We start from the raw sequence: 18,172 nt of genomic DNA on the forward strand, positions 1-18,172 counted from the left end.
GATGACATATATAAAGTTCTGAATACAAAAAATATTGCCAATCAAGAATTCTATATCTAACGAACAATCTTTTAAAAACAAGGGAGAAATTAAAATACTTCCCAGATAAACAGAAGCTGAGGAAGTTCACCATCATTAGACCCGCCCTACAAAAGATGCCAGAGAGAGTTCTGCAGATTGCAAGGAAAAGACATTAGACAATAGATGAAAGGTACATGAAGAAATAAAGATCTCTGGTGAGGATAATGTCGTGGGTAAATATAAATGCCAGTATATTATATTTTTGGTTTGTAACTCCCTGTTTACTTCCTACAGGAACTAAAAGGCAAATGCGTACAATGAAATGATAAATCATTTATTTGGGACTCAAAATGTATAAACATATCATTTGTGATGAGAACTATACAAAGGTGAGGAGACAGAGGGGTATAGGAATATAATTTGTGTAGACTATTAGTTAAGTTGATATAATAAGTATAGATTCAGAATGTTAACTTTAAGCCCAAAGCTAACTACAAAAAAAATCATAGAAAATGCAATTTGAGAGAGAAAAAAGTTAGAGTACAGGTTGTCAGGGATGGAGGGCAGGGAGAATGAAGAGTTAATGCTTAAGGGTGCTGAAAATAGAGGATAATTAATACTTTAAAATGTCACCTTATGTGTGAGATTAAAGCAAAGAATGTTTATTTGTTACAAAATTTAGATTTTGACTAGAGCATTTCCTAATATAACTCATGTAGACAGTTTGATTGAATGTCATAAGTACTTGGAATCTCAGGTAGGACATGAGATTTTGTTGGTTTGTCCAGAGTGATGCCCTGATGAATCCCAGAGTGATTTGATCAGTGACTGGAAAAGTATTTGCAAGCCTCCTTCAGGGAATGGTGAGAGTGGGGAGAAACTCAACTTCCCCAAGTTGAATTCTTGATATTCTCACAAGCAGTGTGGACAACCAAAGCTATAGGCTGAGCCCCCAGTCTTCGGGTTTGTTCATATGAAACTTAACCCCACAAAGGATAGGTCAAGTCTACTTAAAATTTAGGCCTAAGAGTCACCCCCAAGAGAGCCTCTTTTGTTGCTCAGATGTGGCCTCTCTCTCCAGCCAACATGACGAGCAATCTCACCACTCTCCCCATCTCTGCGTGGGACATGACTCCCAGGGATGTGGACCTTCCTGACAATGTGGATCAGAGATCCTGGAATGAGCTGAGACTCAGCATCAAGAGACTGAGAAAAACCCTAGAATGAGCTGAGAATTAACATCAAGGGATTGAGAGAACCTTCTCGACCAAAGGGGGAAGAGTAAAATGAGGCAAAGTGTCAATGGCTGAGAGATTCTAAACAGAGTCGAGAGGTTATCCTGGAGGTTATTCTTATGCATTAAGTAGATATCACCTTGTTGTTCAAGATGTAGCAGGAGAGGCTGGAGGGAACTGCCTGAAAATGTAGAGCTGTGTTCCAGTAGCCATGTTTCTTGATGATGATTGAACAATGATATAGCTTTCACAATGAGACTCTGTGAATGTGAAACCTTGTGTCTGATGCTCCTTTTTAGCTACTATATCAACAGAAGAGTAGAACATTAGGAATAAAAATAAATAATAAGGGGAACAAATGTTAAAATAAATTTAGTTTGAAATGCTGGTGGTAAATGGAAGCGAGGGGTAAGGGGTATCGTATGTATAGTCTTTTTTTTTCTCTGTTGTCGTTTTATTTCTTTTTCTGTTGTCTTTTTATTTCTTTTCCTAAATCGATGCAAATGTTCTAAGAAATGATGAATATGCAACTATGTGATGATATTAAGAATTTCTGATTGTATATGTAGAATGGAATATCTTAATGTTTTGTTTGTTAATTTTTTTAATTAATAAAAAATTAAAAACAAAACAAACAAAAAAAGAGTTAATGCTTAATGGGTATAGGATTGCTGTTTAGAAAGATGGTAAAGTTTTAGTACTGGAAGGTGGCGAGGGTAGTGCAATATTGTGACTGCAATTAATCCCATCCAATGGTATGTTTGGGAGTGGTTGAGATGGGAAAGTTTATGCAGTATAACTGTTTCCACAATTTTTTTAAAAAAGCAACTAAAGAGACAATGACAGTCAATTGTAATAGTTGATCCTGGACGAGATACAGCAAGGGAGGAGAAAAATCTCAAAGATACATTATTAGGACATATGTTAATAGTGGAATAATGACTGCAAGCTTTTCCTCAATGGTAAACTTCTTGAACTTGATAAAATGTACTCAAAGTGGTTCTATATTATTCTTATGCATTAAGTAGATATCACCTTGTCATTCAAGATGTAGTGAAGAGGATGGAGGGAACTGCCTAAAAATGTAGAACTGTGTTCCAGTAGCCATGTTTCTTGATGATGACTGTATAATGATATAACTTTCACAATGTGACTGTGTGATTGTGAAAACCTTGTGTCTAATGCTCCTTTTATCTACCATGTCAACAGATGAGTAGAACATATGGGATAAAAATAAATAATAGGGGGAACAAATGTTAAAATAAATTTAGTTTGAAATGCTAGTGATAAATGAAAGCAAGGGGTAAGCGGTATGGTATGTATAATTTATTTTTCTCTGTTATCGTTTTATTTCTTTTCATGTTTCTTTTTCTTTCTTTTTCTGAATTGATGCAAATGTTCTAAGAAATGACAAATATGCAACTATGTGATGATATTGAGAATTACTGATTATATATGTAGAATGGAATGATATGCTAATGTTTGTTATTAATTTTTTTAATTAATAAATAAATTAATTTAAAAAGTTAAAAAAAATGAGTGGTCCTAATAAAGCATCACAATATTTAGAAGAACATAAAAAAAAGTGGTTGTATAAGTGAATATTCTCATTCTTAGGAAATGTACATGGCAGTAAAGGGTTCAAGGAGTGTGATGTATACAACCTATACTCAGTGTTCTGAAAATGGGTTGATAAACAGAAAGATGGATGAATGCATGGATGATGATGATGATGATGGTAAAGATGAAGAGAAAAAAAGAAAGAAAAAAAGAAAGAAAGAAAGAGAGAAAGAAAAAGAAAGAACGAAGAAAGGAAGGAGAGAGGGAGTGAGGGAGAGAGAGGAAGGAAGGAAGGGAGAGAGACAGAAGGGAGACAGAGAAAGGAAGGAAGGAAGGAAGGGAGGGAGGGAGGGAGGGAGGGTAGAAAAAAGTGTCCAGTGATAAAATTGGTGGATCTGGTTATATAGGGTGGGAGGGTAGGGATATGGTGAAATTCCCTACATGATTTTATATTATTTTTAATTGTCCTATTTCAAAATAATTTTTAAAAAAAGAAACTAAGCAGTTGATATATCATTTTTCAGAAGAGTTGGCTAAAAAATAATACATACTGTTGATGTCAGTTTCTCTGGGACTGTACCAATTTGGTTTAATATGGTCTATTTATGGGAGGTGTGATTATTTCCAACTGAATCCATGTACTCTTCATTTGAAGTGAAATTTTTAATTACTCAGAATTGTAATGCCCAGAGGCATATTCTGACAGCAATTTCTTGTATATTCAGTCTTGGAATCCATGACATGCTTATAATTATTCTTCTTCTTAGAGAAAATTTGGGGAACTGCTTATCGTTATTCTCTCAGACCACCCTTGGAGCTGTCCCCCTGTGAGATGGCTTCATCAGGGTTTTAATACTAATCAGGATGCTTTTATTCTTTAACTTTAGAACCTGCTGTTTCTCTAACTTACCGTGATTAAGCACAGAAGGAGAGGGAGGGAAGATATTTAGAGGAATGACTCATTATTCCCAAACAAATATATAGAAGTAAGAATGCTGCTATGAACAAAAAGTCTTACTGAACTCAAGTTTCCCATAAACTCTTTTTTTTTAGCCCTTACCAGAGGTAACCTCTAGTTACCCAATTTATTAAGACAAATATTACCTTATTCAGAAAAAAGCAAAAATGTAATAAAATAGTTGAAGAAGAAGATTCAAATTCAATGCAACTACTTTCCCTACATTATGCCACCCTAAAACATCATTCAACATAATTAGTACTGAGTGTCCGAGGGGTTACTCTGCCTTTGGAAATTTCAATCTGCTCCAACCTCATCTTGTCTTGCACATACCTCATGTGTAGTTAGCATACCTTAGGAAGTGGGGTAAGGCCTCATTGCCATGGTATAAAATCTGTATTTTTGGAGATGGCAAAGGTTTGTCTTTTGTCAAAAACCAAGAGCTCTACAATGTATTGGCTACATTACCAATCCAAATAAAAATTCTTTTGATAAACTAAAATTCTTATAGTAAATATTCAGTTAACCTGGAATGCTCAGAGAATAGCCATTCCAGTTGGTTTATTATTTAATAAATGAATAAGGCCACAGCAATTAAATGTTCTGGTTTGCTAAAGTATCTGGAATGTAATATACCAGAAATGAGTTGACCTTTACAGTGGAGATTTATTAGTTTACAGATTTACGTTTTAAGTCCATGAATATGTCCAAATTAAGGCATCAACAAGATAACACTTTCTCTGAGGAAAGGTTGCCGGCAGCCAGGGCTCCTCTGTCACAAAGTGACATCTACAGGCCCTTCTCTCACAGATTTCTTTCAGGTTCTGGGTCTTTCAGTTTCTGTGGGTCTTTTCTTGCTTCTCCTGGGGTTTTTCTCTCTAAACGCTCCGGGTATTCACCTCTTTTATCCTCATAAAGGACTCCAGTAAAGGATTAAGACCCATGTTTAATGGGCTGGGTCACATCTCAATCGAAACAACCTAATCAGAAGTCCCCACCCACAGTGAATCTGCCCCCACAGTGGTAGATTAAGAGAGCATGACCCTTGCCCTCGATCCTGAGGTTTACTATTGTGAAGCTTATGTAGGTAGTGGAGAAGCTTAGACTACCTATAGTTATGCCTAAGAGTTACTTCTGGAGGACCTCTTGTTGCTCAGATGTGGCCTCACCCTCTCTAAGCCCAACTCTGCGAGTGAAATCATTGCTCTCCCCTCTACGTGGAACATGACTTCCAGGGGTGAAAGTCTCCCTGGCATTGTGGGAGATGACTCCCAGGGATGAATCTGGCCCTGGCATCATGGGATCAACAATTTTATCCGGAAGAAAAGGAGATAAAGAAGTGCAATGGATAAAGTATCAGTGCCAAAGAGAGTTCAAATAGAGTCAAGAAGCTATTCTGGAGGTTGCTCTTACACAAGCCTCAGTTAGACCTTGCTACCTGTCATAACCTGCCAAAACCAAGCCAGGACCATTCCAGCAAATCCTAGAGAACACCTAGGGCAGTATATAAGATTCCACAAGGGTTCCATGTGCTTGAGTAACTTTCCAGAAACTTACAATCTCCAGATGGGTCCCTGGTCCAAATAAATCCTGAAACCTAGAGGGCCCAGCCTCTCCAGAACATTAGATAGTTCCATCTCCCTACCCCATGCTAGTGACAGACTTTCCAATATGAAAAAGTTAGAATGGTCATAGCCCAAACACCTCTAAAGAGGGATGGAAAGATCAAAGGTGATGGTGAAGTTATATAGTGTAGATAGGATTTAACAAATGAATGCTGAATCATTAAATTGATACATAGAGCAGCTAGAAGTAAAAACCTAAAATTGTGGAATCGTAACCCATATCAAACTCTGAAATATGTTCTGCAACTAATTGCGGTGCTGTGCTTTGAAATTTATTGCTTTTTTTTTTTAATATAAATGTTATTTTTCACCAAAAAAAGAAGGAAAAAAGTCTATAGTGATGATAAAAAAAATTTAAGCCCTCTAGGTCTCCTACATTCTGGAGCAGCTAGAAGGAAAAATCTGAAAGGATAATATGGTAGCCCATGACAAACTCTGGTATCTGTCTTGTAACTTGCATTGAAGAGAGCTTTGAAAACTATTGTGTTTTAATTTTTTTTGTTTTGTATATATGTTATACTCATCAATAAACAAATTAAAAAAGAGAGAGAGCATGGCCTTTTCTGTGGTACATAACAGCTTCAAACCAGCACACCCCACCCTTTGTCCCAAAAAAGAAATATTCTTTCTAGATGCAAAATATATTCACTCCATCACAATATCACAAAAGCCTTAAATCATCTCATTAACAATATTAAGTAAAAAGTCTTATCAAAATTATTTGCAGGTGTGGTCTGTCCTGGGGCAAAATTCCCCTCCATCTGTGAACCTGTGAGACTTAGAACAAGTTATCAGTTTCCAACATACAAACAAGGTACAGTCATTAGATAAATGTTCCCATTTCCAAGGGAGAAATTGGAAAGAAAACAGGGGTCAAAGTTCCCAAAGAGTTCCAAAACCTTCAGGGCAAAATTCATTAGATTTCCAGGTCTGAGATTACTGGAAAGACGTTTTATCCTCAGGGCTTGAGAGAGCAGCAGCTCCACCCTTTCCAAGGGCTTGCACAATGATCTTGTTCTCTCCAAACACTGGGGTGAGCGCTCCAACATCTGCAAGCATTGGGGAGACCACCCTGTTCTCCATTCCACCCTTCTCAGGAATATGGGTGGCAGCAGGACTCTCTGCCATCTCCGGGGCATAGGTTCATCCCTCTCCAAACAATGAGGTCATGACCAAGCTCTCTCCAATCCCTGGGAAATGTGCTCCACCCTCTCTGAAGCCTGGGACGGTAGCACTCTTCCTCAACAATGGGGAAGAAGGCCCTTCCTCTGCAAACTTCAGGACAAACTCACCATCCTCACATGCATGGGTGGGTGCACTCTCCCAGCCCAAGGTTTCTTTTCTCCAGAACTCAGTTTCCATGGTTCTGCCTTTGGAGTAATTTTCCCTTCAATTTGTCCCTTTTCTGTCCCTTTTAGTATAGGCTGGCAGTGCTTCCATCTATACAGATCCTGCAACAAATTTGTCATTTTTTCATGCAGCACACGGGAGTCTCAACCATCAGATGAAAGGACTTTACACAAATCCTTTCTGGATAGATGAATTTCCAATCCTGACTTTTTAAAAATGGCTGACTGGTTCCATGACTGGTTAAATGCTCACATGGGATACTATTCTATGGGGACTCATTTTCTGGAAGCCCAGAATTTTCCAAACTATCAATTTCTGGTTTCTGTGTACCAAAGAGCTCAGTTCTCAACTTATCCCTTTCCTCTTGCTTTTTACTATAAGGAACCAGACCAGACTTTCTACATTTAATTTGGAAATCTCTTCGGCTAAGTATCCAAGGTCATTGCTTTCATCTACCTTCCATTTGACATTAGGACTCAATTTGCCAAAGTCTCTGCCACTTTAAATATGGGCCACCTTTCTTCCAGTTTGCAATGACACAGTCATCATTTCTGCCTAAGGCCTTACCAGAAGTTCATTTAACATCCGTATTCCTACCAATAGTCTCTTCAATGCCATCTAGGTGTTTCCTATCGAGCATTCACAGTTCTTCTAGACTCTTCCCCTTACTCATTTAGAAAGTTGTTCCAGCATTTTTGATATTTGCATCTTGCAGCACCCCACTCTTCTGGTAAGAAAATCTGTTTTGGTTTGCTAAAGCTGCCAGAATGCAATATACCAGAATGGCTTGGCTTTTCCAATGGGGATTTTTAGTTTACAAATTTACAGTCCTAAGGCCATGAAAATGTTCAAATTAAGTCATTGATAAGATGATACCTTCTCTGAAGAAAGGCAGATGGCATCTGGGACACCTCTGTCACATGAAGGGGTCCGCAAGGGACTGCGTCCGCAAGTCCTTTGCTCCTCAGTCTCATAGCTTTCAGGTTCCGGCTCTTTCAGCTTCTGTGGGTCCTTGCTTGCTTCTCCTAGGGCTTTTCTCTCCGTGTCCTCTTGGTGTCTTTCTCTCTGTGAGCTCTTACCACTATTTTTCTCTTTTATCCTCATAAAGGACTCCAGGAAAGGCTTAAGGCCCATCTTGAATTGAGTGAGTGCATCTCAACTGAAAAACCTAACCAAAAGGTCCCACTCTACAATAGGTCTGTCCCCGCCCCCCCCCCCCCCCCAGGAATGGATTAAAGGAACATGGCCTTAATCCTGACCAAACGGGGAAAAGGAGTGTATCAAATAATGTATCCTTGGCTGAGAGTGTCCCTTCCAACATTATAAAATTGGAGTGGGCATAGCCCAAATACCCCTAAAGAGTGGGAGATCAAAGGTGATGTTGGAGTTATACAGAGAAGGCAAGGTTTAACAAATGAATATTATCGCTGAATCATTATATTGATATTTCTTTTAGTCTCCATTATTTTAGAGTAGCTAGAAGTAAAATCTAAAATTGTGGAATTGTAACCCATACCAAACTCTGAAATCTGTTCTACAACTAATTGCTGTGATGTGCTTTGAAGTGAATTGCTGTTTTGAATATATGTTATTTTTCACACAGAAAGAAAAAAATATTTCTTCTAGCCTCCAATGTTCTAGAGCAGCTAGAAGGAAAAATCTGAAATAGTGGCATGGTAACCCATAACAAACTCTGAAATCTGTCCTGTAACTACTTGTTGAAGTGTACTTTGATGCTTTTTCTTGCTTCTCTTTGTATATATGTTATATTCAGCAATAAAAAAACATTTTTTAAAAAAGTTAAAAAAAAATGGCCTTTTCTGGGGTACATAACAGCTTCAAACCAGTGCATTCAGGAACGTGAAATTTTAAAATAATCTTAAAAATAGTCTTATCACACCATTTTTCCTAGAGATAAAAATTAACAACATTAATGTGATCAAAATCTACATACAAATTAATCAAACGATGTCTATATAAAACAAATACAATTTAAAAGCCTGATTCAAAAATCACACATTTGGTTTTGGAGTTGAAATGAGACCAGTTAAATTCAACAGACCTTGAGGAGGCATCTCATATATGCCACACAAGGTTTAAAGAAAAAAAAATAAGTATTAAGAAAACTTTACATGTTCTGTTTTTTGCCCTCAAGAATCTTACATTACTCCAATCAACAAGACTTACAAATAATTCAAAATATAAAATAAGACAAGTTTGTCTATGATACAGTGTCAAAGTACATTTTCCAGTGTAAAGGAGCGATCAGCAAGTGAAGAGAACAGGACTGGTTGGACGGACTGAGGGAGTTGTAGGGAGATGGGCTCCTGGGACAGGCCTCAGCGGCTGGGCATAAATCGAGAGGAAAGAGGTCGGCATTCTAGGCAGTGAGCAATCTCATGAAGAGGGGAAGCAGACACATGCATGGAAATATGGGGGCAGAAAATGTCACGCACCAGCTAGAGAGGAGTTACATTCTGAGGCTCACAGCATGAGAGCGATTGCAGGCACCTCCTTGATGCCAAAGAAAAGAGAACCCCTGACCTCCAGTTTAGTAACATTTTCACTCAATCATGGAATCAACATTTTTTTTCTAAATTGCAATTAGATGCCTAAGTCCACAACAGTAAAACAGCAAAAGAGAACAAGAAAAGGTGGGGGGGGGGGGGGGGGAGTAAGAGAGAGGAAGAGGAAGAAGGAATGGAAGGAAGGAAGGAAGCAAGGAAGAAAGAAAGAAAAGCTCTGCAGTATTCCCCAAGAGAGGTATAATACTAGACCACAGACACAGATTTCTTTGGAACACTGCCCTCCCTGGCTGCCCTTCAGATAAACTCCATAAAGAGCATTTGACAGAAAAACTTTCCTCAATATGGCAATATAGTGCATACCCTATTCATTTCCATAAAACATTTTGTGATGAACACACTGTTTTGATATCAGGATAACATGTTCACACCATATGTTTCTGTTCATTCACAGCCAAAGCATTTGGGTGCTATTAGGAATGCATGAAAAGAATGTTATATATATATATATATATATTTTTTTTTTTAATTGGACCACTTGTGAAAAAAATGTTTTAATTTAATTCATTGGTAAAGCTTTCCATCCTTAACAATTCAGCCATGCATTCCCTCTGAATGAAACTCTCACAAACTGGAAATAAAGAGCTGCCTTCTACAGTGCCAGGGGAGACTACTTATTAGAACTTAAAGAAAACTCTAGCAGAGACTAGAAGTCAGAGAGTTTTGGAGTTCTAACTAAAAAGTGATTCTGAGGATCCCACACCTGGAACAGATCCCAGGTAATTCCCATGGAGAGTGAAGATGTATATTATCAAAAGTAAACCTCCACAGAAGTTAGCAGCTATGAACAGATTGAATCTGAAGTTTTTCACAGTGAGCCCTTGAAACTGAGTTTGTAGTTTCCTTCCAAACCCACAGATCAGGAAAGCTAAAGGCGCAGCAATCTTCACCTGTGAAAGCCCTACCAACTTTTCTGAAGTACTCTGTTAGAATTTAGACAATTTGGCACTATGATTGTCAAGTGTTAAAATGTTTTATTATAAATTTTTTCATGCTTTCATTTTACTAGCAGCAAAACATCTCTACCACATTTCTCTTAAATTCTTTGTTTTAAATGTCCCAGAGAACTCTCCTTCCACTATGGTACCTTGCTCCCTTTTATGGATTACATATTTGTTTCCAGCACCTCTTCCTGTTTTCCATGTGTCAGTTAATGGCAGTGATCCAATCATCTTTTTCATTCAGACCAGAAATCCCTCTGTTTTAACTGGTCACCAAGTACTGCAGTGTGAGAACAAACTGTCCATCACTTTCCCATCCCATAGACCAACCATACTGCTTGACTCCATTGTCCAGACTCATGAGGTCCATAGGCCCTTCTCTTACTTAATTCCATGTCCTTTTTATTTTTCCCCAAGGCCACATAATTGGAAGGGATGACTTCCCCAAAAGATAGAACCAAAGGCCTCCAGGATTCTGAGGTCACCTTGCCTTTAAATGGAATGGTGTTAGCTCCTATTTTGTATTTCTTAGGCCATTTTGACTTATAAAAAGAGAACTATTGGTTCCTGAAGGAGGGCAAACTTCTACTGGCTGCTGGTTCCCTCCCCTACAAGCCTTGTTGATGCCACAAAAGTCAGGAAAGCCCATCGAGCTGCAGAACTGGAGTAAAGGCCGGAAGGAGACTCCTGCAGAGGGGGCGGTTGTGGCATTAAGGGGACAGTAGGTTGGGCAGAAGGCCAGGCACAGTGTGGGACAGGTTTAAGGAAAGTGTTCTAGTTTTCCTTGTATCTCACTGCCACATTACCTGTCCATTCTCACAATGGGGCAAGAAACCCGCAGTGTTAGGCCAAGCCCACAGAAGCAGGAGGGAGCAGTGAGGCAGACTCTACACCAAATGAGAACAGCAGTTGCAGGTGGACTCAAACCCCCTCCACACCCTGAGGACTAGCAAGAAAAGTCAAGGAAGAAGCTCCACATTCGGCTGTAGGCCAGAAGTAAGTCAGATTCCCAGTCAAGGAAAGGAATCAGATGGCTTTGGACTTTTCACCAGCTATGTTAGAAGAGTGGCGCCAATTGAATAGTTTCTCAAGGTATTGAAAGAAAATAACTTTGAAACTAAAATTATCTATCTAGTCAACCTGTTGCTTGAATGTAATGTTGCAGTGAAGATATCCTCATGCATACAAAGTCTCAAGAGATCTATTACACAAAAATCACTGAAAATACTTTTGGAGGAAGGACTTCAAAAAGGAGAGAGAGAAATCTTGAAGGGTGCTATAAGATATGTGGAAAGCAGATGAATAAATGATGATTTATTGGCATTTAGAGAAAGTTTTTGTAAATAACAGAAAGAAAGAGATTAAAGCATATTTTAAATAATCTAGAAACAAACTTTGGGTTCTACCAACATGAGTGGCATGAGGGAAAGTAATGAGGAAGGACAGTGGAAGAGGCAGGTGTGTTGAGGGGCCTGTCTGTCTGGGAAGAGATATGGTGACATTTAATCCACTGATAAGGAAAAATGAAGTAAATATGGGTTTAATAGATTGGCATATCCACTAGAAGAATAAAAGTAAAATTTAGGGTTTTCAAATCAGCAAAATAAAATTAGAACCATCCAATGGAACACAAGGGAGAAGAAAAATAGTAACCTAATAGTTATAGCAATGTAAACAGAAAACAACTAGGATGGCAGAAATATGTTTGAAAAGAACAATTACAAAAGCGTAAATAGGTTGACCTCACAAATCAGAGCACAGACTGTCAGATTACATTTTATTATAAATTATCAGTGTGTTGTCAATGAGAAACAACTTTTTAAAGAGCATAGAAACTTGAAGGTAAACTATATCAAGTATATCACACACACAAAAATGCATTAGACAAATATAAATAAAAGGAGGTCAGGGCAGCAATTTTAATGTCAAATAAGATTGAACTCAAGATAAAAATTATCATAGGGTCAAAGAGAAAAAGTATATACCAATGAAAGGTAAAAGAGATAAAAATATATACTTATCTTGAACATGTATGCATCTAGCAACAAAACCACAAAATAGAAAGTAAATACTGACAGTACTATTGGGAGAAAAATTACATGATTACCTCAAGAGGAAAAATTAATCTGTTTCAAATACAATTCTCATAGCTATATAAAAAGAAGAGCTCTTCTGCAAATTTGATAAAATTTATATGCCAAAAAAATATTTCCTACAACATATAAGTGGTCTATCTTCAGACACTTTCTTACTAAGCTTAGGAACAAGGCAATTATCCACCATTGGTGCTGCTTATTAACACGATACTGCAAGTCTTGGCCAATACAAGCATAAATACAAATGCGGAGAAAAAGATGGTGTGGTCCGCAAACATTATGATAATTTCTTTATTTACCACAACAAAAACATTCAGAAAATACAACAGACTGTATCATTTATAAATGAGAAAAAAAGCTATAAAATGTGTAGAAATTAACCTAATAAAGAACACATAAGCCTTTTAAAGAGAAAGATTTTAAACTATTGTAGAACATAGGAAATATCTAAATAAATGGAGATGGGTGATATATAAAGGCAAGACAACTTAGGAGTAAAAATATCAATTCTTTCTAAATTATTCTAAAAATTCAATGCATTCTCAATAAAAATTTCAGCTGGATTTTTTTTTGGGAAATTAGGAAAATAATGAAGAATTCATATGGAACAACAAAGATTCATAAATAGCTAAATAAATTTTTTAAAACAATAGCAAAGAAAGGGCCTTGCCACATGGGTATCAGCCATATTAAAAGCCAAAGTAATTAAAAGAGTAAAATAAGTCAGTCAATCAGAATAAATGGCACATGGGGGAAATAACAGTAACAGATACTAATATTCACTGAAATGAAAACACAGTGGAATTGGAAGGCAAAGTACATTTTTTTAATTGTGTGTGTGTGTGTGTGTGACCACCAACATGTGAGCAGTGATGCTGAGAGGGAAGTGATGATCAGGGGAGGTGCAATGGTTAATCTCATATGTCAGTCTGGCTGGGTCATAGGTCAGCTGTTTGGTTAAGCAAGCACTAGCTTCATAGATTCTGTGAGGGTATTTCATACATGGATTTGCATCTACAGCTGATTGCATCTACAGTTAACAAAGGAGCTTCCCAACTCTTAACAAATATAAAGTCGTGATATATCCATAATTTCTCCCACAAATAATCAAATATCTGTATTGATAACCTCTTATGCTAGATGATACTTAAATCTCAAGATCTGGAGTGAATCAGGGATTAACTTGGGGTCTCAGAGCCCTTGTCTCTCACCAATGGAAGACACAAGTAGCAGTTGAGTCTCACGAGTACTGCTTGAATCAGCAATGAAGGGAGTCTCCTTATCCAATCACCTGGAAGTTTTAAAGGCAGTACTAAGAATTTCAGAAGTCAGAAAGAATTCCTGCCTTTACTTCAGCCCACCAACTTCTGGAGAATTCAGCTTCACCTTCACCAGAGTTTTCAACTTGTGGGCTGCCCTACAGAATTCAACTTTGCCATCCTGCAGTTGCACGAGCTGATTCCTATAATAAACCTCTTTATTTCTGTGCACATGTGTGTGTGTAATACAAATATATATGCTATATGTATATGTATATGCGTGTGTGTATATATATATATATGTATGTATGTATGTATTATACATATGCACGGACATACGGGCTTTGTTTTCGCTGGAGAACCCTGATTAATAGAGGAGGGATAAAGGGAGGATTTTAAGTTCTTTTTTTATACACATTTGCACTAAAATGCATACACTATATAATTTCTAAAATACACATACAATCAAAAGGAGAGTGAGAGAGACAGAAATGCAGAGAGAAAAGAGCACAGGTACGTTAGAAGTTGGTTCAGAAGCCCCTGATCACATTGCAGATCCCTGAGATGTGACCTCCCTTGAGGCCCAGCCTACTCTCCCCAGCCAGGGGCACAGCTTCAAAGAAGCAAAAACCCTGAAGATGGAGAATGCTGAAAAGAGAGGAAAGCTGAGTGAAGACAGACTTCACCTATTCATAGTTGGTCCCAGGGCTCAGGCTAAAACCATTACTAACCCCTAATTTTCACCAAGTCTAAATTTGGTCTGTGACTTGAAGATAAGCATTTGGAACGGATACCAAATTAAACTCTTAAAGCACAGGAAGATCGTATTCATATGTCCAAGTCACACACACCCTCTCCACACAAACACAGGGTGTATAAATATGTGAGACAAAGCACTAGTACATCGAATCATCGATATGTTTGTAGAGAAAACAAAACCATAGCCAAGGCTTTGAGTTATCCTCATTCATGACTTAGAAACAGAGTGAAAATGTGATTCATTTTTTTCCTAACATTTCTCTGTTCTTTCACAATTGAAACATTGCCTCAGCACAAATGTGAAAAATGTCTGATGGAAAAAAAAGATCATATGTCTATTTAATAGGCCTTCTGGAGCACAGATTGAATTTTTCTGGTGCATCGAGGTTTGGATGTACATGAATCTGCTGGTATTACTTTTTCTTTTCTTCTAATAATATCTTTCACAGTTACCTATGCTTTCCAAACTCATGTTCTAAGAAACAGTCCTGAGATGTCTTTTCTCAGTAACTCCTTCAAAAAGAATCCATTAAAAACTTTAATACAATGAAGGTCCAGTCCACTTCTTAACTTTTATAATTCAGAGTTTCCAGAATACAGACTGTATTTCTTCTCATTTAAAATGTGATTTCCTGGAAGGAATGGCATGCCTTTTGGAAGAAAAGCTAAAACTGAAGCTCTCTACATCATAAATGGGTATCAAGGCCCCCTTGACGTTCCTCTCTGTTTTGTTTTGTTACATTGCCAGAAGTTTTTAAACCAACCAGTAAATTAGAGGCTGGCTTCTCTCCCCAGAGGTATAATTACATTAGTTACTCAGTAAATCTTGAAACAATTTTGTTCCAGAGTTTTCTAAGGAGCTCATTAGATAATCCCTGGATCTAGGGAAATTTAGTCACAGGGCCTGAAGGAATTGGCCTTCACTGACTCAAAGAGAAAAAAAATCAGGAGCAGCAAGCAGGCAGAAGAAAATCGTAACAGCGCTGAACAAATATAAATTCATGAGACATCTACAATCTCTCTTACAATGTAAATAACAAAAACGTGCACGATGGTCTCTGTTCTAGTTTGCTAGCTGCTGGAATGCAATATACCAGAAACGGAATGGCTTTTAAAAGGAGTAATTTAATGAGTTGCTAGTTTACAGTTCTAAGGCCAAGAAAATGTCCCAATTAAAACAAGTCTATAGAAATGTCCAATCAAAGGCATCCAGGGAAAGATATCTTGATTCAAGAGGGCCGATGAAGTTCAGGGTTTCTCTCTCAAGTGAGAAGGCACATGGTGAACACAGCCAGGGATTCTCTCTTGGCTGGAAGGGCACATGGCAAATACAGCATCATCTTCTAGCTTTCTCTCCTGGCTTCCGGTTTCATGAAGCTCCCCAGGAGGCGTCTTCCTTCTTCATCTCCAAAAGTCCCTGGCTGGCTGCATTTTCTGACTTCGTGATGCTACAGCATTCTTTGCTGTCTTTGAATCTTTCATTCTCCAAAATATTTCCTCTTTTACAGGACTCCAATAAACCAATCAAGACCCACCCAAATGGGTGGAGACATGTCATCCCCTAATCCAGTTTAACAACCATTCTTGATGAAATCACCTCATCCAGGGAGATGATCTCATTACAGTTTCAAACACACAGTACCGAATAGAGATTATTCTACTTTTATGAAATGAGATTTATATCAAAACATGGCTTTTCTTAGGGGGCATACTTCCTTTCAAACCAGCACAGCCTCTTATGTAGATGATCCTTAGACCCCAAGATCTGGACCGAAGCAGGGATTAACTCAGAGCCTCAGGGTCTCATTGTCCTGCACTGGGGAGACACAGGCAGTGGTGCGAGCTTGACCTGCTGCCCCTAGGTGCTGTCACAAGCCTCCCTGTGCTGCTGGGAGTCGCGCCTCTCAAGTGGGGTGGTAGACTATACCTCTCCTCTCACTGACACGTTCCAGTCACCCTTTTCTCTCATCGCGTTTTAATCATAACAACCCAAAGTTGGAGATCTCGAGAGCCTAGCTGCGGCATGTCCAAAAGCTCCGCACTGCCAGCTCTCCCAGTGGGTGCACTGCTATGGATTGCTTAATCAAAAAAGCATGTATTCGAGGCAAATGTTCCAAGAAATGATCATGATGATGAATATGCAACTATGTGATGATATTGTGAATTACTGATTATATAGGTAGAACAGAATGAGCAAAAGTTAAGAATATTTGCGTTTGTTTGGTGTTTTTTTGGTATTTAAAAAAAAATTTTTTTTAAAGCATGTATTCAGCAACTGGTGGACCCCAGTCCCATGAAGACCCTCCCCTCAATCCAATCCACCTCGTGCCACACCAAGAGTAGATTTGGAGCCGATTCACCCACCGCGCTCCCAAACCAATTTTCTATCATATTCTTTTTTCATAAAATTTCAAAATGGTATTGGAAAGAAGATGCTAATTACTTCCTATATTTAACTGCCTGGCAATGGACTCCAAAAATAACACAAACAAACCTTTGTTTTGCAAATAAACAAAACTAGCCCTGTCTGCAGCTCATATATTTGTCAGCAACAAGTTCAGAAATAAAAGATGCCACGGGGAATTAGAGCAGCTGCTAAAAGCAAGTCAAAGCAAGTACTAAAAAAACAGAACTTCATACACTGTTAAATAACAGTCATGTTGCTAATTAGCAGTGAAGAGTCGATGGAATTCAGGATATCCTTGAATCTTGGAGCCTTCTTTCCACCAATGTGCTATGGGGAGAAAGAATTGTTTTCAAGGCAGGCCTTGATGGAAAATAAAAGTGGCTTCATTTCTTTCTCGCAGTGGTAAATGACAACCAGACCCCAAGCCCTGTGTCCGAGGCCCTCCTAACTCCCAGCGTTCACTGGAACGGGAATCTTACAGAGTAAAGTGTGTCACGTTGAACGTTCCAGCTGGCCTTCAATGTCTGTGAGCCAGGCGTGTGAACACCTTCAGGAACAGTCCCCTTCCATGACAGGAGAGGTCAGGAGTGACAATAAACAGTGTGGAGGCCGCCGTGGCTGAAGGAATTCTGCTCCAGAGTGGGACCAGAAGCCGAGGGTCCCCAGAGGCCATGGGCACCCACCTGTTCCACAGGCTCCATTATAAGGAATTTTCAGGAACAGTCTACCTTTTCCCGGGGAACAGACCAAAAAGAGTGCACCTTTTCAAGACTTGACCATTTGATAACTCAAGGCAATATGTCCCGACAGCAAAAAAAATATATATATATTTGATTTATGCTATGGAATAACATGTTGCAACACTAAGAATATGAATAAATTGTGGCGACCCACAGAAATATAAAGTCTTGTTTTATAGGGTCATTGTTGCCCTCTCTCATATTTCTTCCAATATTTTGCTTATGGCAAGTTTTCCCAAAAGACTTACTTATCTGAGCAAAGCATCTGAGTTCCGCTGATGAGCCTACCCCAAGGAAGGTGAGTCCTGACATATCAGTCCAGGAGGGAATAAAATTCATGTGCCAGGAAGAACAACACATATCCATCAATGTGGTTTAAACCGAAGAGAAAATTGAAGAGTGATGTTTTATGTGACATATAGGTTATTAGCCTGGTTTTTTAAAAAATCTGGTTGAGTATACATATTACAGGAAATTTAAAAGAGAAATAAATGTCTGACAGACAAAATCCCCCATTCCTGTTATTTGTAGATCTATAAAATAAAATTGGTCATCGATGGGTGCAAGGATGGTTCAGTGGTAGAATGCTCGCCTTTCATGCAGGAGACCTGGGTTTGATTCTCAGATCATGCATCC

Source organism: Tamandua tetradactyla, chromosome 4, assembly GCF_023851605.1.
Source record: "Tamandua tetradactyla isolate mTamTet1 chromosome 4, mTamTet1.pri, whole genome shotgun sequence".
In the NCBI taxonomy this organism is placed as follows: domain Eukaryota; kingdom Metazoa; phylum Chordata; class Mammalia; order Pilosa; family Myrmecophagidae; genus Tamandua; species Tamandua tetradactyla.